A 9159-nucleotide genomic window follows, 5' to 3' on the forward strand; every position below is an offset into this window, starting at 1 on the left:
TAAAAATAGTATATATTTTGATTCATTTTCTTTGTTCAAATCCAACGTTATGTGATTGAAGATTCTATAACGTTTGTAACAGGCGTCACGTGGTAAAATGTGGAAGAGACTAACGCTTTCTTTGACTGCTTAAATCGGTCAAGCAACTGATAAATAATTGAATTTTTCATATAAATTGCACCTTAGGTAGATAGGTACGTCAATAAGTTCATCTCAAAAGACCTTTAAAATGAAAAGAAACTGATATTCCTTATTCACAAAATATAAAGCGAGTCGTGATAAAGCGACCACAAAAACATTTTTGGGATATACGTATCGTTAAAGTACTTATTGTGAGTTTTTTTTTTTCTACATACCTTTTAGTAATTTTATAAATTTATTAACAAAACAAAAAATAAATTCATTTATCCATGTCCGTCCGTCCGTCCGGCCGTCCCTCTACCCGTTAACACGATAGCTTGAGTAAATTTTGAGGTATCTTAACGAAATTTGGTATGTAAATTCTTGGACACTCATCTCAGATCGCTATTTAAAATGAACGAAATTGGACTATAACCACGCCCATTTTTTTATATACAAAATTTCAAAAAAACCGAAAAGTGCGATAATTTATTACCAAAGATTGATAAAGCGACGAATCTTGGTAGGTTGGTTGACCTTATGACGCAGAATAGAAAATTAGTAAAATTTTGGACAACGGGCATGGCACGGCCCACTTTTAAAAGAAGGCAATTGAAAAGTTTTGGAAGCTGTAATTTGCCAGCTGAGTATATAATATTCGGTTACATCCGAACTTAGCCTTCCTTACTTGTTTTAAAATGTGAAATTTTATAACAACATTGAAATTTGAAATAATATTTCGGGTATGCTCTTTGAAAACAAGTAGTAAAACCACCATAAGTTATGACTCACACGTTTACAGTTATTTATATTCCTCAAAGTAAATAGAACACATCATGGTGACATTTCTGCTACAATAATTCACGTAGAAAAATAAATAAATATGTAGTCCATATTGAAAAACTATATTAACGATCGGGAATTCAGCCATACAATTTTATCCCCAACAGCTTATGACATATCATTTGATAGTTACTTTGCAGAGAAATTTGGAGAGAATCAAGCAACAGTTTCACACACGAACTTTACTGACTATCTCCTAACACTTGCTAATGGGACGATCGGGACAGTTGGAAGCCATAATCGTACCAACAGCGCTTAAGGGTGAGCTTAGTTAACTTAAGTTCATAAATCAAAAGATCTAACTATTTCAGAATCACCTTCGAACCAGTTAAAAATGCGATCACTTGGTCTACAGAGAGCAAGAGGACATTCGGGCACAAAATTAGTACTAGTAATTACCATTTCCTTATGCTAAAGCTACGTGTTTGTTCGCGATACTGACTAAGTCTATCTTACTTTTTTTATTAAGATATTTTATAGTGTGCATCTCAATAACAGAACTAAATAATTAAGGTAGTTTCAGAAAAACTTAAGCCAATTTATATGTAGATGGATCCATACCGCGATTATGTTACGTTGTATGGGAAAGGCGTATAGCGGCGAACGGTGAACCAGGCGGCAAACCTAAACTTGCTTGTTGAAGTCCACATATCTAGTATGATGAGCACAGATGGTGCTCCAAGAAATACCGAGCGAAGCTCTTGAGATCATTCGAGACATCCTAACCTTGGGTTTAACAAAATACCGAACAGTACCTTTGTTGTTGTTGTTGTTGTTGTAACAGAGCTTCACCCCATCCAATAAATGTGACCAATCACAAATTGTCATCAAAATCATCTGACGGAAGTCCAAGGAAACTTGCTGTTTCAACAGGGGAGGACCATAATTAGAGGGGTGTTAGAGGCGTTGGTTCCACAATACAATTGAGGTGATGGTTGGTGTCATGTGGGGACGCATTGCAATTTCGTATGTCGAGGTGGATTCTGTATAGGTAAGAGCTTAACCTGTTACAGTACCCAGATCTAAGTTGAGCTAGAGTAACGCGCGTTTCCCTAGGGAATATGCCTTCCTCCTCTGCTAGTTTTGTGTATTTTTCTTCAAGTACTGTATTCGCCTAACAATTCCTGGCATAGAGGTCCGGCGCATGTTTGTGGATATTACTGAGGATATGCTTGTGCTTTTTTTGCTTCATACGGCTGTGTTCTCAGGTGCCGTATTTCCTCAAAATACTTAAGGAGATGACCCCTTAAACCCCTGGGCTCTGCGTTTAATGGAGAAGCTCAGTTGTTCTTTCCCGAAGTACAGACCGCTGTTCTATGACAACTGTGGGCGATAGAAATTTCTGGTAAACATTTCCAGTGGAGCAGATTGCTGTTCATGCCAGTATATTCATATAGTTACATAGTAATCTTGCACATCCTTCTTTCTCTTTGCTACTCTCACTTAGTTAAGTTTCCTTTAATTATACTTTTAAGAAACTACATACTTTTACTTTACTATACTACTTTCTTCTTGCTCTTGTTTATCGTACTTATCGCAACTTTTAAGTTAGTCACATTTTAAGTCTTACTTTTTAAGCTCTCTGTATCTCTATCTGAATCAGAGATATAGTTTAGTTATGTTTGAGATTCCGGCGATAAAGGCAATCGATAACGACTACATTATTATATACATTGATGGTTTTAATTTAAAGGTTATTGCTGCAAGGTCCTTGTTAAACAATCGACATCTCCAACAGACTTTCAGAGAACACGATCATTGTGGTATTTTCTAGAATAAATAGCAAATACCATGGATGCCGTGAATTGAAGGATTACACGCTATCGACAAATGGTTTTTTATTTTTATCGACTGCGACGCCGGCTCCTACTAAATAAATTTTCAACTAACATTTAAGGTTCGCCGATCTTTTCAAGGGATGACCCAACAGAAGTGTGTTCACCTCACATGTATGCCAGAACAAAGGGACATCGAGGTATACAGTATTGCAGACGAACTTGCTAGGCGGAGCATTACCAAGCCGATCCTTACTGACAAAAAATGCTTAGGAATAGCTTTTGTCACATGTAAGCTTATGCTTAAAGATTACATCTACCGGGAAGACACCGAAAGATGGCTTCAAACTCCAGAGTGTTGGACATCTAAGCAAACCTGGTAGAAAGGAGATCTTAAGAGATCTCGTTACGTGGATATGGATACAATTAACAGACTTGTAGGAGAATTCACTGGCCATTGCCTTATTGGTAGGCATGCCGATAAGCAAGGGAGCCGTATCGTGAGGGAAATATTAACGGGAGATCCACGGCAAAGGAAACAAATAAATTACATTGTTAAGAAATTTATTTGTCCAGACGTACGAAAGGGTTTCTATGGCGGAATACCATAAACCATTTTTACTTATTTCAATAGCTATTTTCCACGTTTTTGGGAAATTATTTTTTTGAGTGTTGGGAAGAAAAGGGTAAATTATTTCCTTGGTGCCCACCCAGTGTTGAGTGACGGCATACAGCGCTGCCTGGGAAACAAAGAGAGGGATCTAATCTAAACTACCCTGGATCAATTTTAAACTTTATTCTGTTCGACCTATACTTATATCAGAATCTTGAAACTTTTAAGGGCTCGATGGAAAGAAATTCAAAAAAAAAAAAAAAATCTTTTAAGTTACAAACACAATGATACAAATAAAAAATTCCTGCAAGCTAAAAGAGTTTTGTCATCCTTTGTCAGTCTGCGTGGGGGGGGGGGGGGGGGGGTGCTCTACGCACCAGCCCTGGGGAGGTGCTGCATACTCTTTTTAATGTGTTGCCAATAGATTTAATGGACAAACAATATGCGGTAATTTCTGCTCTACGGCTGCGTGAGTTATCCGGCTGGAGAGAAAATGTGGTTGACCATGCAGCTATCCTTAAGAATCTGGATTCGCCTTTGTCGGACTCTTGCGCTCCGACTGTATTTTTCGATATGAAGTACGAGGTTGTTATCCCGGATTATTGGTTGGTTATACCAGATTATTGATTGAAGGAGCTGCCGGACCTGAGCGATAGGCTGCAGATATATACTGACTGCTCCAAACTGGATAAAAAGATGGGCCGCAGGGTATTTGCACCTCAACTAGAATGGAACCCCTTCCTTAGCCTACTCGTTCATTGCAGCGTCTTTCAGGCGGAGGTGGCTGCTATAAATGAGGCCGTTGATCACCTGAGAAATGCTGTTCACGACTATAATCAAATTTGTATTTACTCTGACAGCCAGGCTGCACTAAAAGCGCTTGGATCAGTCACATGTAAGTCCAGGACAGTAGAGAAGTTCCGCAGATCTCTTAACGAGATCGTTGAGCAAAATTCCCCCAGTCTGGTATCCTGGACACTCTGTTGTACCGGGCAATGAGATGGCTGATGAACTTTCAAGAAGCTGCACATCCCTTCAAATTTTGTCGTCCTGGAAGGGATTGAGCATGCCGCTCGCTACCTGTAAGCTCACTTTAAAAGAGAAGCGAGTGTGAGATGGAGCAATCTCGAATCCTGCTACCACACTAAGCTCATATGGCCTGAATAGGACGCGAGACGTACAAGAAGTCTCCTTCTTCTTGGAAGGGGGGATATATCTCTAGTGGTTGGACTTATAACCGGTCACATAGCAATCGAGAAGCATGCGCAACGACAGGGTGCCCCCTTTAATGATTACTGGAATAGCTGCAAAGCCGAAGAGGAGATAGAAACAGTCAAGCTTTTTCTGTACGATTTTCCTGCGCTTTGGCGCAAGAGGAAGACATCTCTGGGATAACCCTTCTTTGACGATCTTTGTGATCTGACTAATGGGAACCTAAGAAATTCCTGACATTTATTGAATCGAGCTCTTGATTTGAGTAGAGGAGAGACCCACGTGGTATCACAATTTGATCTTTTTGGGCATAAGTGCACTGGTACTCGGCGGCCACTCTAACCTAACCTAACCTTGTTAATAATCTATAGTGGGAAGAATAATTAAAATGTAAATATAATTCCGGTGTTGATAGTAGCACAATATGTCTAGAGCTTCCTTGCTGGAAAATGTTAATTGCTAAATACAGATTATTTATATTTGATTATATTAAGGGATTCTGGAAAGTACATATAATTTATATTGATATAAAAGTGGTCAGTGGAAGTATTGCTAAAAAATCACTGCTTAAAATCCAATGCTACAGTTCTGTTGAACGCGCCTGTAAATGTTCCACACAATTTGGATATAGTATACATACTTTTGTACCTGATTGTGTATAAAAAGAAAAAAAAAACAACAAATAGGCGATACTAGGAAATCAACTACAAAGCGTGCAGCGAGGCATTCAAATGACTGAGTGGATAGAGCAGAGATGTTCACAAGAGCTTCGTAGAGGGTCGGGCATTTATACGGCATTCGCTCACATGTCGTGTGAGCGTATCGACTGAGATTCAGCAGTGAATCCGCTTTCGCTTGTACTTCAAGTAGTAAACGTCTAATGCGTAAATTTTATGCCCCATTTATTTTTCACCACTGGAGTATGAGATTTTGCGCTTGTATGAATGCAGAAAATTTCAAGTTCAAAACTCATATCCCAAAGCTAATTCAGATGTCTTAGTTACCATGGCTGTGTGGAAGTTTTGTGGATTTCCTCTAATATCTATATTTTATGAAATTAATTTCAGAAAAATATTTTGACTTGTCAAGCTCAACAGCTAATCGAATAAGGCAGATAGTTCGAAGCGAAAATTACGTAAGCTATAGTAATAAAACTTTGCTGGAAGAGAAAGTCAAGTGAGAGCAAGAGGAGTTGGTGAACTCATAAAACAAAAGCCATAATTGGGTCAATGATGTTATTTATTTATGTGCAACATACATACGGACAGACCTAACTATGCACGTACTTGGAGTCGATGAGCCATTAAGCTTTTAGGGATTTTAAACAACAACGGCATAGACCTGAAGAGTGACAACTCAACTGATAATTGTATTGTGTCGTTAATGCGCTTATGTTTATGAAAGTTGTAATAGCTTTTTGTTTGAGTTAAATGCTCAATAAAAGTTTTATGTACGACACTGCGTATGAGCAATATTCTTATTATACGAGCATGCATATGAATGTTTGTATGTGTATGAAGAAGAATGAGCAATTGTAATCTTTCTCTACTAACCTAAGTAACTAAAAATGATGTAGTAAACTAACGCAGCATATCTAAGACGTACAGTGATAATTTTTAAACTTTTTAAATATCGGAGAGGTTCAAACAAGGAAATAACAAAAATCTATACGTTCAAGTTTGTGGAACTACATGTTAAGAAATAAAAAGTTATTGATGTATTAGTGTTAAAGCGATATGTTTTCAAGTTGAATGTTGGCATGAAAAAAATAGTTCGTAAAATAATATAAGAACGACTAAGTTGCGAAATAAAATTCGCGAATCTTGTCTCGTATCTAAGTGCAATAAACACAAGTAAGGACGCGACTGTCTTCTGTGCTGTGGAGCTCATAGATTTTATGAATGGAGCTGAGCAACAATCTTATAATATTCGCAGTATTCGAATAATCGGTTGTATAAGATGCATGATATAAACAGAATAGATTTACTCAAGCAACTGTTGCGATTAACCTATATACATAGAAATCGTAAAACGAAACGTATTTCTTACACTTTAATCATCACCAAATTTTGGCTATAGGTTCATTGGATCCAGACGAAGCATTTTCATATTTCAGAACTAAGAATTTTAAAATAAAATTTTTTTTCAATTGCACTGGGTGGTGCGACAAATGATATATGTCAGCATAAGTTACTCATACGCCATGTATGTACGTACTTAAGTGCAGAACTTTTTTTTTGGTCATAGCATTGAATTCACAAAATGTTAAAACATTGCATGAGTGATATAAAGGTTTTTATTTAATTTAAGCATTCCATTGTAAAAATAGCTGTCTATATGAGATGATAGACAAAAATTGTGCAGCTAAAATGTTTTAATTAAGTTATGAGATTTTGGGAACGAATTGTGTGTGACAAAATAAAATTTTAAAAATAAAGCAAAGAATGAGAAATAAGAGGAATAAGGAATCTAAGAAAAAAGAAGGAGAGAGGTAGAGGGTGTAAAAAGAAGAGGGAGAGATAAGGAAATTATAACTGGTAAAAATGAGAAAAATCGGGAGATACATTTTGAAGAAGATCAATAAAATCTTATATGCTGATTGATTGACTTTGAGTACCAGGAAGGAATGCGTTAAAATGCACCTTATTTAGATTAGTACCTGCCCAACCCGAGCAACGCCGGATACGCTTCTAGTATGAAATAAATAAAAAAACGGTTATCCTTTTTGTTTCTCTTGTAGTGATATAGACATGGGTATAGATCCCCTGTCCTGTAACAACCATCATTAGGGTACAAGTCCAATGATCTAGGGAAGGGTTGGTGTCGTAATTCTGTATGTACAAAATTCTAAAAACAAAATTCTGCTGTTTTAAAATTCTGCTTTCTAAAATTCTGCTTTAAAAATTCCGGAAGTCAAAATTCTGCTTTTTTGGAAATTCTGCATTCATAATTCCGGAATTCGAAACACCGGAAATCAATATTATGGAAGTCAATATTCTGAAAAAAGCCGATCCAACACCGGCTGTGCCATGCGCAGTAATTCTGCGTAGAACAGCTTTCTGCATAGGCGGCCTTCGGCCGCGCTTATAAAAAATAACCCTGGGTTACGCCATCCCAAGTCCGGGTGTGTGGTATAACCTTGGCTACCGCCACGGTGATTTCCTTCTGCGTAGTATACCCTTCTGCGAGGGCGGCCTTCGGCCTAGCATGCAGAATTTTGAAAAAGCAGAATTTTAAAAAAGCACAATTTTTTTCAAGCAGAATTTTTTTGCAATTACAGAAGAAAAGCTCGGCCTTAAATCTTTTCCGAGATTATAGTGCCTTATATTTGTTTATTTTTCCACCAAGCTGCTGCGTTTTAATTCACTGGACTATGTTGATATCTGCCTACAGCTCGTACAGCTCATCGTTAAATCTTCTTCGGTACTCGCCATCACCATCGAAAAACTTTTCTCTCGAACACTCCCAGAGCCGTTTCATCTGATGTTGTCATGGGCCATTTTTCTGCACCATATAGCAGGACAGGAACGATAAGTGACTTGTAGAGTATGATTTTCGTTTGCCGAGAGAGGAGTTTACTTTTCAATTGCCTACCTAGTCCAAAGTAGGATTTATTGGCAAGTTATTCTTCGCTGGATTTCAAAGCTGATGTTGTTGCTAGGGTTGGTGCTGGTTTGAAGAGGTACTTATATACATTAAAAGCCTCCACATACAAAATAAGCTGAAAGTTCATGCACAAAAGATCTACACAAAGGTCGCAATGCTTCCGGGCCTAATAATAATAATAATAATAATACCTCTCCTGCCTCCGGTCTTGTCTAATTCGAAACCTTATACCTCTTCCTGAACAAAAACTTATTCTATTAGGCGAATAGTGTCTTTTCAAAAACAAAACAGGTTGCGTGTTTGTTCGCAGTGAACCAAACGTTCATTAGTGCAGTCAGCGTGAGCTTTCCATCGTATCACGTGTTGAATTAGAGGAGGTGTTAAAAAAGTTCAGCATTCGATACCAAGCCTTTATAAAGGTATGCTTCTGCTTTTATGATAGAAATTTTGTACAATTTTCGCTTGTAAAGAAATGTGCTAATTTTGTGGTTCGCCCGCAATTTATATAATCTTAATGATCGATTTTTTGGATGAACTCACCTTAACGAAATGTTACGCAGAAATGTGGTACAACACTTTTACTTAATGGAGATAGGTGATTGTTGGATAATGACACTTTTGAATTTTATTTTTTAAGTTTTGAAGTTTATGCTGCAAGTAAATTAGAATACGAATTATTAGTTAAAATATCTTATGTTTAGTTTGATTTATCTGCAATATGAAATAGAATAGAAATATATATTGTACGATTAGCATTAACAAATTTTTTAACAAAAGCACAATTTCTATTGCTATTGCACCTCCAAAATTAAAACAGCCGGCGCAGAGCCTGCGTTACAAATTGTGATACTGAAGTCATGTTTTAAAAAGCCTGTTTATATAAACTAAATTTCAATATTATTTTTTTATTCCAGTTGCATGAAAGTTCTTCAAACAGCAAAAGCTCTAAATAATAAGTATTTTAAAATGTGCTATACATTAACAATAAGA

The 9159-nt window shown here is 37.1% G+C and overlaps 1 long non-coding RNA gene across 1 annotated transcript in view; it reads right to left on the reverse strand.

The window, feature by feature from the left end:
* The window catches only part of LOC137244495 (uncharacterized), a 109655-nt gene extending 100834 nt beyond the window's left edge, over positions 1–8821 (reverse strand). The window contains exon 1 of the long non-coding RNA XR_010951046.1: positions 8710–8821. This is a non-coding gene — a long non-coding RNA (uncharacterized lncRNA). The remainder of the gene's footprint in view (positions 1–8709) is intronic.
* Positions 8822–9159: the final 338 nt, after the last annotated feature.

Source organism: Eurosta solidaginis, chromosome 1 (genome assembly GCF_040869045.1).
Source record: "Eurosta solidaginis isolate ZX-2024a chromosome 1, ASM4086904v1, whole genome shotgun sequence".
Lineage (NCBI taxonomy): Eukaryota > Metazoa > Arthropoda > Insecta > Diptera > Tephritidae > Eurosta > Eurosta solidaginis.